We start from the raw sequence: 15,477 nt of genomic DNA on the forward strand, positions 1-15,477 counted from the left end.
TACTGGCAGGTTGAGGATGTTCTGCCCTGTTGTTAGAGGTTCAAAGTGGATATCAGTACTGGTGATGCTTGTGCAACTTTGTTCTAAGCTTGCTACACATCATTTTCACCAGGTTTCTCCTCTCTTTTGAAATTTTGGTCTTGTCTTTTACTTTAAATTTTGCAGCTTTAACAGAAAAGGTACACCAGACTTGATAAGCAACACCATTGTTCATCATAGGTGTTAGCATTGATTTGAATATTGTTTAATCATAGATAGCTCTGTAAACTGACAGAAATCCTGGAAATTAACCTGATTTCTCTCTCCGCCCTACCACTCCTTGAACTGTGCCTTGTGAAATGTGTAGATTTGAACTTTCCCATGCTAACTTGCCAAATTGTGTAATCTAACTTAAAAATGTTAATCAGAAACATTTAATTCAGTCCTGCAACTTTAAATTGTCCTGAAGCCACTCATCCAGAATATTCAATGTACAAAACAAAGGGGAAGTTGCAGTAGGAACCTACAGAAAATAATGGGCTAGTGTTCCTGAAGAAACATAGACCTGACTCTCCCTTTCTTAAAATCATTTGAAGTTTTGCAATTATTTAACAAAAACATGGTTGAGGCTGTGTGTGAATAATTTGGAAAAGACTTTAAGATACTATAATGATGCAGTTTTGATAACTGGTAATCTCTCCGCAACCACCCCCCACCCACCCCCCCTCCACATGCACACCCCAGCATTCTATTATTTCTGTCTCTGGTTTTGATTTTTTGCTTCATTTTTAATGTAGCAAGAGCATCCTATTTCAGTCAATTACAATGGTATATATTTTGTTTCCTTCTAATGGGTTCTCATATCTTTCCAATGCACAGTAGCTATATGATATCTCTTAATGGCTCAAGGTCGTAGACATACAATACCAAGACAGACAGGCAGGACTTTGCATTAAAAATCTGAATTACATACATTCACATGAAATAGCCAAGAAAAGGGAGATCTTATTTCTAATTATTTCTGCATAAGAACTGTCTTCTACCTCCTCTTTGTTCTGTTAAGACTTTTGTATGTTGCTTTACTCAGAGGTGGTGGTAAAACAGGAAGAGATCAAATGATTTCATAGTCACAAATCACCAGGTCATTCAAACTTTTGTATTCTGCAAATGTAAAAATGGGTTTGACTCCTGTTTTACATATGAGGTCATGTTTAATGTTCAGTGAAATTAATAAGAGCCTTCATATTAGTTTTAACATGCATTGGATCAGATTATTAGACATTTGACACGTGACATTCAAAATGGCATATATGTTATTGCATGCTATAATAATAATGAAAATTATCATGCCTTCTGCCAGAAACACCATGAAAAACAAACAAACAAACGAACACAGTTTTCTAATGCACATACAATTTTAAATGCTCAAAATTACATTTACTCGATCAAATCCTTGTCAGGATGAAAACCTTTCAAGTTGTGGTTTTGGAGATAATTAATATGTTCAGGGAATTGCTCTACTTCAAAGGCAGGGTATTTTCCTGTATTCAGAGAAAATATATAGTATATATACACCATGAATACTATAGCAGTGTCTTAGATGACAGCAATATCTCAAAATATTAAATAAATAACCTTTGCAGGAGATGAACCTTTCAAATTTTATTATTGGAATTTCAGATTGCACTCAGTGACGCTCTGTTTATATTTGCATGTGTCTTAGGGAGAGCTGAGGGTCTTATAAGGAAAAGAAAGTTTTGAATGCTAAGTTATCACCACTAGAAATATGTATTTATTCTGCTGGTATTTAAAAACATCAGAGATTTTCTTTTGCAATGACATACTGTAATGATGTCAAGATCTAAAAAAAAAGACTGTGGCATTGAGAAGACAGAAGGCTGGTTTAATGGAAGAGCCATTGATAAAACGCCATTGTCACACAGCAAGTAATTGTTCTTGAGATATTACGAGGCACTAAAGCCTCAGGTGTTTGCTCATGTGGGCATACCTTTAAAAAAATCTAAAATACTACAAGCTGTTTATCACTAACCTGTGAAGCATGAGAATTGACTAGCCTATTAATTATTATAATGCACTGACTGCAGTCAAGAATTATGACAGGCGTTTAGTTTTAAAAATATTTTGAGTAAATCCCAACTTGATATATTAAAATCTTTTAAAATGAGTTGTATAGAAAAAAAATACAGTAGATAGCCTGCTCATTTTGATGGACAAATAACTGCAAATAATGAACCTCTACAAATAATGATTTTTCCAGCAATATCTAAAGTATTTTACTTTAAGAAGTAACCCAGAATTGAAGAAAGCTGGCAAATGAGGATCAGTCTGGAACAGTTGTGACGATTCACGGTTTGATCTCCACTGAGATTCTCAGAGGCAAGGAATCCCTTTAGAAACAGTGAGGGAGGAAACGTGAGAAGGCGATTTAGAAGAGGTTTGGTCTGAGGTAGGCGTGCGTGGAAAGATTAATTTGAGTGAGGGGAGAGGCTTGATGAGGTTTTCTTTTGGAATTCCCGTTATTTTCCTCATTTGCTGCCAGCTGGAAATACTACAGGGAAGGGGCTGCTCTTCCAGAGGGAAGCCCTTCCAAATGCACCAGAACTTGAGCAAGCATCACCTCTGGAACAGCTCTCTGAGCTGCTTTCCTCTTGCACCAAGCAGGGATGGCAGGGGCTCATCCTCCAGCACCGTGCCCAGCACCAGCACACACAGGAACTGAAAGTACAGTGGGGCTGTGCAGTAGCCCTCAGCAAAGAAGGATCCCCAACAGCTGCAGAGTATTTGAGCTGACACTGCCACAGAAGTAAGCCTGTCACTGTATTTTGTCAGTTCCTGACCTAGTTTCAAGTCTGAAACAAATGCCTGTTTTAGGCTGGTAGGCAGAGAAAGGAACTTATTCAAGTGGTTTAGAACCTAAAAAAAAGAACAGATCAAGTTCAATTAAAAATTCATCTGGGATTTGAGGGAAATAGATTTTAATTTAAATGTTATTTGCCTTAGAAAAGATGAAAATTCCTGTTCCACTGCAGGTAAGTGGGACGTTCTTCTCCATTCTCATTTATTTCAAGTACCATAAAGGGTAGCATCACCAAGAGGTAAATATGCCTATTGGAAGAAAAAAGAATACAAATGCTGAAAAATTACATAAAGAAACATACAACTGAATCAGAAAATAATATGCAAATGTTGTTTCTCTACAGTTCCACTAATGAATAATTTCATCATTCATTCGTGAAAAATCACAAGTTCTTCATTCTTCCTCATTTGAGGAATTTGTTATAAAACAAAGTAATTTCAGAACATTTACAGCATATTCTAACTCGATCTGTTTGGAGTGCTACCAAGCTTAGTCTTAATGATCAATTTTTAGTGTGATAATACATGTTCAAGACCATTTACAACATCCCAGTAGTGTATTTTACTCCAAATCACAGACATTTGCCCTACCTTTCATTTTATCATCGTTTCTTGGGAGGAGTTTCTTTGGTTCTTCCTAGGTGAAAACCAACGTCCCTAAGCACAAAATAACATGGAAAAAACAAACACAGTGTGACCACTGACATTTTCGGTAATTTGAAATGGGAAGTATCAATCTTTCATCAACTGTTTAGTATCATGGATTCAACAACACATCCTGATTTTGTTATCCCTGCACAAAGCTGCCAATGCAAACTAGCCATTTTAAACAGTTTTTCACCCGTGCTTTAAAATGCACGTGCTTTTGCCCCATTTGTCTTTCTTTAATTTGTATACCTGAACACATACCTGTGAAATCTTATCTCCACAAATACACAGAGCTTCTTGTATCCCTGAATTTCCTGTACAAACACTCTTCTACTTCTCTCACCTGCCTCATTCATTTTTGTAAGTGTACGTACACTGTCCTCTCCCCCCTCCTCCACCCCAGGCATGATAATAAGGTTCAGTGGATAGCTACTCAGAAATCATAGATTCAAAATGAATGGTCCATTTTTGCAGTTATCATCTCAAAAACGGTTCTTTGCACAAGAAAGGGCTCCTTTCAGAGTGATCAATCAGCAGTGCCTTGTGTTGTCAAAAGCTGTATCTGTACTGTTCAGTGGAGCATAGGCCAAGAGCAATCTAAAGCATGGTGTGGAGTATCATCTACACGCTGCACATCCATATACCCTACCCCAGTGTCTGACAAGCATGACAGTCTACCTACAGCACAGTACGCTCCTTCACACAACTCCAGGACCTTCCAGAAAGAAATCACAATCTTACGTGCTGCACATTTGCCACAATATGGCACTACAAAGCAATTTAAGATATACACTGCACTTTCAGGCCAAGGAGTTGCACCTATACAAGTGCCCACTATGTTCAGAAGCAGAAATAAGTAGGAGATACATTACTTATTTTGTATAAGTTTTTTTTTCTGTGGGTTTAACTTGATTATGATGCTGAGCTGAAAGCACAGTATGAATCTAATCCTAACTGAGATTCACACAGGGAGCACGGTGGTCTACTGAGCTGTGAGGGGGTGGAGGCTGCCATCCAGGCTTTCTCGGAGTGGCCAGGAGTAGAGCTCAGCTTTGGTTTTGGCCCCACTGGGGAGGCATAAGAGATGGCAATCACTTTAGTAGAGGGTGTTCTTTACAGTATAATTTGGAGTGGACCATTTAGACTAAGTGAATCAAAATCAGCAACTTTTTGTTACAATGAATAAAAAAGAATGGAAGTAAAAATGACCTTAACTCTGAAAATTTATAATGTAGCCTATCTATAACATGTCTCTGTTTTAACTGTATCAGAAGCCTGAAGCTTCAATGTTATTGTTTCTAAGATTAGTCTGGCCATTGAGTGTTAAGTATATTAAATTAATAAATTTTAATTAACTGTAGTTCCTAAAAGAATTAGCAGATTTCTGATTCATTCTGTACAAATTCATTTCCTAATGAGTCAGTATGGTAATTTGGGGAAGGATATATTGTAATTTTCGTGCGTATCAAAAGATAGAGTCCCTTTTAACTGCAGTGCTGAAACCAGTTAATTATAGAGCTATCCACAACCTCCCTGTGCTCTGTGTGTGTTTATATATAGAGAGAATATAAATGCATGAATCTATGCTTAGTGTTACTTTTTACTGTTATTATTTGAAGATAGCTTCCAATATACCTGGTATACAAATAAGCAATTACGTATTTTCTGGGATTGCCAGATGCTTGCCCTTAGCTTCCCAAAATACATATTTCCCTTTTATTTTGCTGTAAATTCATATGTATCTGGATAAAAGCTGTTTTCTAACTGTATATGCGTTGTCCATATGGCTAAAAAGCTGTTAAATGTCTGGAAGATTATCCAGAGCAGCAGTGCAGTTAAGCTTTATGTTCAATGGAGTGTCATTATTTTTTCAGGATAGTAAAAATCAAGGAATACTAAATGGAAACAGATAAAAAGGTGTTATTACAACAGGCCCTTAATTAGGAGTTTGATTTCCTTTTTGATCTTTTCAATTAGCCAATAAACTGTCTTTAAAGTTATGTTATTGGGCAAGTACATCATGGAAAATCAGTTATTTGAAAGGATTTTTAACAAACTCTCAACCATTTTTACAAATGTAAATGTACTGTAACCCTTAGCCAACTGGCTAAGTAGCCATCTGCTGTATAGATGATCAGTCTGATTATGTGCAAAGACAGCAGGTCTCTACTGCAAGACTTTATTTTATTTATAAGGCTATATACATTGGCTTCCATTCTAATTAGATTTTGCACAGCTATAGCAATGTAGGAGGTACTTTAATAAATGCTCAACAATATCTATGACTCTGCCAAGTTGGCTTAATATAATGAGATGTCCTTTACAGAAATGTTCCAGAAGGGATTGTAAGGGGATTGTTTACCACTTGGACTTATAAGGAGTTAACCAGGATTCTGTAGCACCCGAGGTTCGTAGATGAAAATCACATGCTGAATTTTGACTTGCATTGCCCTATAAAACTTACATAAAACTATTAAACGTGGAGATACATGGCTTTAAATATTAATCATCCTTGGGCAGAAATTATTTTCTCAAATAACACCTTCTCAGATTAATTGCAAGTACAGGAAATGTTTAGGACCCTAAGAAAATATTTTTGAATGTGGAACCAATAGCTGCATGACTGTTTTGACTCTTTTACTGCTCAGGAGGTATGCGATTCAACCCTCCAGAAATCACCGCTGCAAGAGATCCTTGCAGGGAGAGCTCTTCTGATGACTGTACAGTGAAATTGTAATGATTGTTCTGTGTCAAAGCCAATAAGCCTAGACTTCATGTTTCTATCTAGCTGGCTTTTGTGCTAGAAATCTTGATTCTTAATGAGGACAGTTTATCCATTATCTGGAATAATTATACAGTTTTGAGACTCTCTATCAAAATGATTAGTTATTAAAGAGACAATGTCAAGTGGCTGAGGACCTGCATGTCAGTTTTGTTAGAGAGAAATTGTTCCAGGATGTTTGTTATTCCACTGAAAACCATGTTCATAATTTTTCTAAATGTCATTGAAAATTTCACTGAGGTCAGCATCATACGTCTGAATGTGAGGAAGAAAATGCACTTGCACATAAAAGGAGGCAACTGACCAAACAGAGTGAAACATCCAAAGCAAACAGTATGCTTCAATTATTACATTTTTATCTACTATTTCTTTTAGTATGTAAAGGTGAAATTTGCTAGCGTGCTAAAGAGGGTGTCACTTCCACAATGAGACTCACGTGAGTGAATACTTTATAATAGCTCACCACAAACACATTATTAAGAATAAAATCCATTCACATAAGTAAAGGTGGTATTTTCCCTTTAAGTCCAGAAACAAACAAACAAAAAAGGTCAAATGAAAATATATGCAAGCCTAGCAATGAGAGGTAGATAATAAACGTGACAATCAAATCTCTAAACTGAATTATTCTGTTTAAGTTGAACAGGTCTAGGTATTAGGTAATAGCCCTAATTTGCATTAAAATAGGTTTAAATACTGCGTTACAGAACAACTACATGATAATTTCATGTAAATTGTCAAGCAGGGAATGAAAAGGTTTAGGAGGTTTACTACTTATTAGGAACTAGCTAAACGGCAGCATCCTCAGCTTGCCAAGAGGGAAGCAACACCACAGACATGTGATACAGTATGATAGAGTGTAATCATAGCCGAGACAAAATGTAAGCCTCTTAAAGTAACAAATACCTGATTGGTTTAACATTGCTGCCAAAAATAAAGACACTGCAGGCTTCTGGGTAATCTGGATGTGCAAGCAATGGAAACAGAAATTGATATAATGGCTAAACTGTTGAGAGAGGTGCCAGTTTATTAAATTTTAAAACCCATTATATTGATTCAAATAATTTTTCCCTGCACTTTTCATTGCCATGCCTTTCAACACTATCATTTTGTGGTAATCATCCCAATCTAATTACTTCTTTGTGTAATTATGCCTTTTCCACTGTCAGAGTTTGACAGTCTCTCTCTCCCATGTTGGAGAAATGCAGAAGAGAGGAGCATGCTGAACTCTTCCATGTGGCAGCAGATTCAGTGTGGCGTGATGGCAGCGTGTACTCTGCAGTCCACAGCCTTAAACACACAACCTGTTCAAACACGATCACTTTATTTTATAGCTCTATTAGTTGAATAGGCAGGAGCAGGGGAAGAAAGAGCAGTCCTTTATGCACAAACAGCTTTCTAGGAGAGAAGTACTTCCCTAGAGATATTTTTCTTTACATTGTTTAGTTTAATTGTTTCTGTAAGACACCAACAGGCAGATTCAATTTACAAAGAACATCTCTGTCTTCTCTTTTTTTTTTTTTTTCCCCCCGCATCTGTGTCCTCGCTCTAACTCTGATACCTCTTCAGCTGTCCTATATATACTACCATGCATTTCAATGAGGCAATTGAAAGTTACATCTGATATTTAACAGCTTTCTGGAAATAGGCAGAAAATTAATAGGTTAAGTGAGTGAGTATACTTCAAAGAACAAACGGGAAAATGTTCTGATGAGCATTTTGCAAACCCCAGAAGCTGAGTGCAATTGCTTATATTATTGCAGCTGAATAGGAGGGGGTTTTTTAATTGCATCAGTGCTATTAAGTACTTATGATTCATTTTTTCTATTTAGTGTTTTATCTCTAAACCTAGCATAATTATCTCCACCTCTGACATGAAACTCATAAACTCCTTGGAGGGATAGATTCAAATGTGGGCATCATGGTCTCATTTTTCAGAGACAAGAAACTTTATGATAAACAGATTCCATATGTGAATCTTTAGGCTGACACTGTAAAATCTGAGATTTTGTGTGAATATTATAAATCCCTGTGTGTATTTCATAAGGAGCAAGAACTGTTGTTTAAAACCAGGCCTGGTTTTTAGAAGTGTTCAAAACTGAATTGTAGCTGAAGTTGATTGGAGTTGTAAGTGTTCAGACCTTCTGAAAAATGGCCCTTGGGTTTTATTCTTGGGATATAACAGGAAAACTGAGAGAAAATAAAGTTCTTGATATAACAGAAAGACAGCATTTTTTTTTTTTTTAGAATAGAACATGATAATAATTTCAGCAATATCTTGTTATTATCAAAGGAAATATAACGTGAATGAAACAGTCCAAATCTTTCACCTTCCTAGGAAAAAGTTGCTGCAAGTGACAGTACATACTAAATATTTAAATGGCCGTTTCTGTCTCTACATTACAAGTTTAATGTACCATTGCTTATATTTTCTGTTAGCCCATTCATTATATCTCATAATAGTCATTATACATTATTATACACTCACAGGTTTTGCACACCTACATTTAATCCAGTGTGTTCAGTTAGTTTATGAAAACTGTTCACATTAGCAGTCTTTACAGTGAACTCAGCAAGGCACAAATAGGAGAGATAGCTGAAAACCACTGAAGATTTTGGCCCTTGATTATCAAACTGGTCTTTGCAAGTAACTGTCTAAGACATGAAGGAAGGACTCATGAGCCTCTGAGGAATGACAATAAAAGTCCCCAGTGAAATTATCTGATGAATAGCTGAAATGAAGCAAGTTGTAAAGGGGTGGAAAGCTACAGTCTGTCTCCAATAAAATACTTTCAGTGAGAACACCAGTGACTTTTTCTTACCCTTTTATGGTACTTACATGCCAGATTTTTGTCCAAGAACAATTGGTTTGTATTAAAAACTATTGAAGATTCATGCGGCTACAACATTAGTACAACATAGAGTCAAAATATTTGTCATATACTGGAGATTATGAGATACTTGTTAGAAACAACTGCTGTAATCTTGAGGTACTATGCTTAATGAATATTTCCCCTTAGGATAGAAAATGTCACCTGAGTGCTACATGGTAGGTGGATATCTCAGAGCAGACCTTAGAATTTCAGCTGTAAAACATGTTTGAGTTTTAAAACCACACTGGACTAGTACACCAAGGAATGATCAATCTAACATGACTAGAGAGGAGCATGAATGTATAAAGTGGTTAGTATTTTCTGTCTTCACGTTCTTCGATTCTGTGCTTATGTTTATAAAGAGAAAAAGAAAGACTATATCAGTTTGTTTTGGGAGTGTCCCAAATAGAACATGAATATTACAGAGCAATTTTTATCTAAATTGAAATTCCTGATGTATGGAAATGTCCAAGACTAGAAAATAGCCTTCTATGCATTCTGGTGATTTCAAAGCCGTTCTGGAGATCACTGATTATTTATCTTGATTTATGACACGTGTGTTGCTGAATTTTGTCATTTTGGCTTTGTATAGCAGAAAATATCATATATTGCATGAAAATCAATATGAATTCCAAAAATAAATATTTTCTTCTTTTTAACTTGCACAGCAGTGATTGATGGGCTAAGTCTGTGGGCAGATTTTTGTCTTAAGAGAAACTTTAATTCACTTAGAATATAAACATTGTTTCTGAGGGGTCTCAGCTACCAAATGCACTTCTTGAGAGACATTCTGTCCTTGATGTACATACAGTCCTTGGCAGACATCCTGGGTAGATTCCTGGAAGATGTGATTTCACTTCACAAAGTCAAATATGCATATAAAGAGTATTAATAACTAGACATTTGGGGACATTCTGAAAAATATATTGGTTTAAGCTTATTCTCAATTCTGAGGTGATGTTAAAAACGTCAGTTTGGACCCGGGCATGGATTATATAAAAAAGAAAAACTGTAGCATGCTGACAGAAAATGTGATACTTCTCAGCTATTGGCTTTTATGAGCCAATACTGAGAAAACAGGTAATGATCTCTGTCTCCAAGGTGCAGAATCACTGAGATTTGTCCAGAAATAAAGGAAATCATCTACATATTTATCTGCAAAACAGTAGAATAGCAGTATCTAACTACATAGTGATCTGTGCATTTAACTGATAGATTTGCACATTTTAATAATAACTATTTTTATTTTTGCTTCCTGATCTTAGGGTTTAGTTTGACAATATGTATATCTGAACTGAAACATTTCAATTATAATGACACTTCATGATTTCCTTACTTTGACCTAGAATATCATTCAGCAAATGACTTCACAAGTGATTCTCCCAACCATACTGAACACAGTTCCTGCTCAGTAATACATGCTTCCACTGATAAAGTAGGAAATGAATGTGAAAAAGTTGCCATAAAAAACAATATGTGAATTAATCTCTCGGCTCCGCATTTTCTCTTGAGTTTCATGTCCTTTTTTTTCCTGTTACAAATCATTTTGCTTGCCAAACATATCAACCATAAGCATCTTAAAGCAGCTTGATAATGGAATGGATGCCCCACTTTCTGTAAAGATAGATCTAGTTAAAAGGAAACTTAAATTTGCAGAAATGATAGGCTTGACCCTCACCTTGGTCTCACACAGATCATTAACACAGAGTTTGATTTAGTGGCATCAATAATCTCTCTACTGTCCTTCCAGTGTAGAGGGAATTAAGTTCCCAAATCAGCAATTTCTTTTGGACAACGTACCAAGCTTTTCCCATCTATGGAACATTTTATATCATCACTTTAAGATCATCTGTTAATGGAAAGTGGCCGGCACAGTGATGCATCAGATGTATCAAGACTAATAGCTATTACTTTACTTTTTTTTAAAAAAAAAAAAAGGATTTTTACATTTTGGCACAGTAGTCAGGTGACTTTCGAGTGAAGATGTGATGGGTTGGTGGAAGTCCTACCTGATATAGCAGATATAATCTATAGTTTTCTCTAATAAAGTAGATCAAGCCTGTGACTTAAACAGAAATATAGAAAAGCTGTGGGTTTTCATTTTCCTTTTTATGTAAGTTTTTTATTTTGGATAATGTATAGTCTTGGATTACCACTGTTACACAAATAAACGATGTCACAAGTAATAAGCTTCAATTATTTAAGCTCTAGTAAAACTCATACCAAAGTACTTCCAGATGACTCATATTGTATGAAATGCTCTCAGTAGTTGCTCATCTGTTACTGATAAGGGAGGCACAAAATAAATCATACCAATATGATTTGGATAAAATTTTCTAATGCATCTAAATGGCAGAAGATCTGATTTTTAGGGCATTGAGCTATGCAACTATGCAGTCAGGCATTGACTAGAATGTAAATGCAGATTCAAGTAGGATTTAGCACTTTATCTTCTTACAAGCATTTGAAAATTCTGTGATCATTTCTCTTCAATTTCTAAACATCTAAATACTTCTGTTAATCTTGGATTGTAGAAGCCAAAATGTAAAGATACTTAAAGATCTTCAGAAGCATTGAAGGAGTACAAAGTTTGATTCAAGAGGAATTGAGTGGCCAAGATTTATGATTAAAATATTTCAGATACCTAAACCCCTAAAAATGTTAGGGCCAGGATTTTCCCAGTTTCCTAAAGTTCTGTTCTTCTACATGCACAGAAGATCTCAATCTTATACCGAGCATCTTAGGTCTTATCTTTTTCTTAAACTGCTTTATTACTTTATCTGCATGGTATCAAGGAGCCTAAAACATAAAGCCATTAATTCCTTTGGGTTTTAGTTCGGGCTTTATTTTCCCTGGCTGTCTACAGTCTCATTTCATAGTAAAGCCTTCAGAGATCCTGATTACAAGTGTATGTTTTGTTTATTTATAAGCTTTCAGAAGCTGCTCATCGTTATTTTTCTCATTACCTTAAGCATTAATGAATGCTGCTTTAATATACTTTGGAAAGGGAGTAGAAAAATATTCTTCCAATTCTGAAGAAGAAATGAGATACTAAGAGATGGAGGGATTTGTTCTAGTCACATAGCCAGGCACAACATAAACAAGATTATGAGCCAGATGTTTACATGGCCCTCACCATTGCAGCACCTGAGCACCTAACCACCTTCATTGCACTTGCCTTTCATAACACCACTGTGAAACAAATGAAGAATTGAGTTACAGGAAAACTAAGGATCCAATACTAAAGGTACTTAGGGGTTTATTATCTTTAAAATTTCCATAAACCCTATAGGAAGGAAATAGCTGGAGCAGGGAATTAAACCTAAGTCTTAAATCTAAGTCTCCCAAGCCTTGAGCTAAAACTCAAACTGCTGAACAACCTTTCTCCACCTACTAGGAAAAATCCTAATATTCTGTATCATACACTATCTGGGTCATATCCTGACTGAGCTTGTTTCTTTTCTCTGCTGGCATGCTGCACAGATACCCATGGACAGACTGTTGCTTAAATAAACTGATGTTTTGGGATCGTCTGCAAAGGTTAATACTCACATAGGGAATGCCATTAACAGGTTGGTTATTCAATGTCTAGATGGTCATGGGGGTTTCCATCGCAGCCATCTTTGTGACACCTTCTTCTCCTGTGTCAGGTGAGACTCCCTGAACTGTTGTCCAGTGAATTACTTTAATTCAGCTACTCGTGTTCCTATGTGGCTATTCTGTGGTCTATTGATGATCTCAAGCTATGTACAAAACATGCCTTACGAAAACATATTATGTTATGAAAACATATCTTAGGCATTTAGGCATTTACAAAAAGTGTCCCATCCAGTAATAAATACATCTGAGCACAATATAGAGCAGGAACCAGACTTCTCCACCAGGGAGTTCCTGTAAGTCAGCTAATGATGATGTCTATGTGAGGCCAGGACGGTTTTGCAGGGGGCCTTTATCTGTCCATCAAAAATCTCACCTGGGCAGAAATGGGCTGGTGAACAATGATTGCTGCCCTACTGATAACTGAGTGTGTGCATAGGCTCAGCCCTTGCACCCAGCTGCGTTATTGATGTAACTAAATCCACGGGTTTCACCACAGGCTACACCAGCGTATGTTTTTTACTTTTTTATCCTTTAAAATCATCCACATTCATGTCCACGGTTTTGGAGGGCTTCCTGCCAAATAGCCATTTTCTTACTCAAGGCTCAGCTGGTCCTTTCTGGGAAGCACTAATTCTGCAGGGCCCAGCTTTTCAGTGGCACCCGGGAGAGCAACGGCACCTGTTCTTTTGGCAGAAAGGATATGTGGAAAGAATGAGCAGAAAGAAAACATTGTTTTCTACGAAGTTTCCCCTCATGTTATTGTTTCCAGATGAGTCAGATAAACAGCAAATATTCTCAAATAACTGCATGTGCTTTTGCATATGTTTTAATGTATATTCCTGGAGAGAGGAATCAAGTTTTGTTCTACCCTTTTGCAATGCAGTCTTTTGTTGTTCTTGGTTTTGTGTTCAGCGTGTTTTATTATAAAAAAAAAAAAAAAAAAAAAAAAAAAAAGTGCTGAATTGAATTCACCACACCTCAGACCTCAGAAATTGCTTTGTTTTCCTGACCAGAAACCAAGTAAGAACTTCAGAACTGGGCCTAATGGTTCTGTAATTATAATGTCATATTATCAGTGTATTCTTTAAAATGTCAGCATGAGGAGAAAAAAGGCTATGGGATATTATTTTGTCATTATTGTTGTGCTCCTTTGAATACTGTAAAAAACATCAAACATATTAGAAACAAAGGCAGACCAAATAAATGAGGTCATGCTGAGGTCTTTGTTGCTCTAGCTAGATTTTTTTTGATGTCCAAACGATATCAGTAACTGGCTTTATCTCTATCTGGGACCGCAATGCAGCCTGCAGCATCAACACGCCTGGCCAGACAGCCAATAAGCGTGGCTGAGGTTCTGACCTTTTCAGATATCCTCACAACTAATAAGCAGTTTAGTGAGAACTTTCTTTCTTCTCCAGAAGACACTTCTCATACAAAGCAAAATGATAGAGGTGCTATGGTTATACAGAATTCAACTAAAGTTTCTTTTGACTTTCCTTCTTAAGAAATCTTGTTATGGAAAGCACCTGAGTGCATGAAGAAGCATTTCTTTGTTCAGCTGCTTTTCACAAACCGCAGGCACGGTTGCCTCACAGCTCTGCATTACAGGCTGGCCTTTTCAAACACAATGTGTAGATTACCAAAAGCATTTCAGGAGATTTTCAGTGTGTAAATTAGGTGTTCAGTAGTGTTATCTCCACTGACAAGTATCTGAATTTAATCACAAGAATTAATGGATAGGACTTTTAAGACCTCTTAATGTGCAAACTGGTTAGACTATTTCCTTTGGTTGCTGCAGTCCTGGTGAACAGTTGTCACTTATTCACTATGGCTTTTAAGCATATAATCTGTCAGTAATTCGGTTTCTCTGTTGGCTTTTAGGTAGGAGAACATCTGTCTTTGATTCTTAAGGATCCCACTTTGAGACCTGCATCCTTAAACATTTGCAAATACATTCCCAGTAATATTGGGCCTCCGGGGTTCTTGCTTTACTAACTGATAAGATCCACTTTAGTTTCTTGTAAAGTATGCATATAGACATAATAATCTGGCCAAAGCTAACATTTTTCACTGGATGTTCTAGGATGCCTTGAGTGCTGTAGGCCTGGAGGGAGCAAGGGTAAAAGCTGGTATGCCTGATTTCAACATAAGAACTGAGAAAATACATACAAAATCCTTAAGAAGGGAGACTTGTCCAGTTGCATAAGGAAACACTTCTCGTGTTTAATTCTCAGCCAACAACTTGCAAGTTCACAATGACTTCATGGTTAAATGTGCCTATCAAATGCATTATTGAAAATCGAAAATGTCATAACTAAAATCCAAGTATTCCTTTCCAACATTATTAACAATACATGCCACAGAAGACAGCAAAAAAAGTTGTAGAATTGCATTCCACTGTCTGCAGCTGGACCTGCATGTGAGAATGACGGATAAGAAATAAGAGATTTGCTCTGAAGCCTTTTGTTGTCTGTGATTGTTTATGAGATGGGTGATATTTCTCAGGCCTTTCTCTGACCAGAATACTTCATTGAATAAAACAAGCAACATACATACATAAAGCAATCTTCTGCCAACACCATGTATTTTCAAACATTTGCAGATTTTTATAAATGCTTGTCTTTTCTAAATCTAAAATTATTTCAATTTATCTCAAAGAGTTATTCCTTGTTAATGGAGAGATTTTTTTCCTCTGCTTCTGTTGCTTGCTGATGAAGT

Source organism: Tyto alba, unplaced genomic scaffold, assembly GCF_018691265.1.
Source record: "Tyto alba isolate M040663 unplaced genomic scaffold, T.alba_DEE_v4.0 Super-Scaffold_6, whole genome shotgun sequence".
Classification (NCBI taxonomy): Eukaryota; Metazoa; Chordata; class Aves; order Strigiformes; family Tytonidae; genus Tyto; species Tyto alba.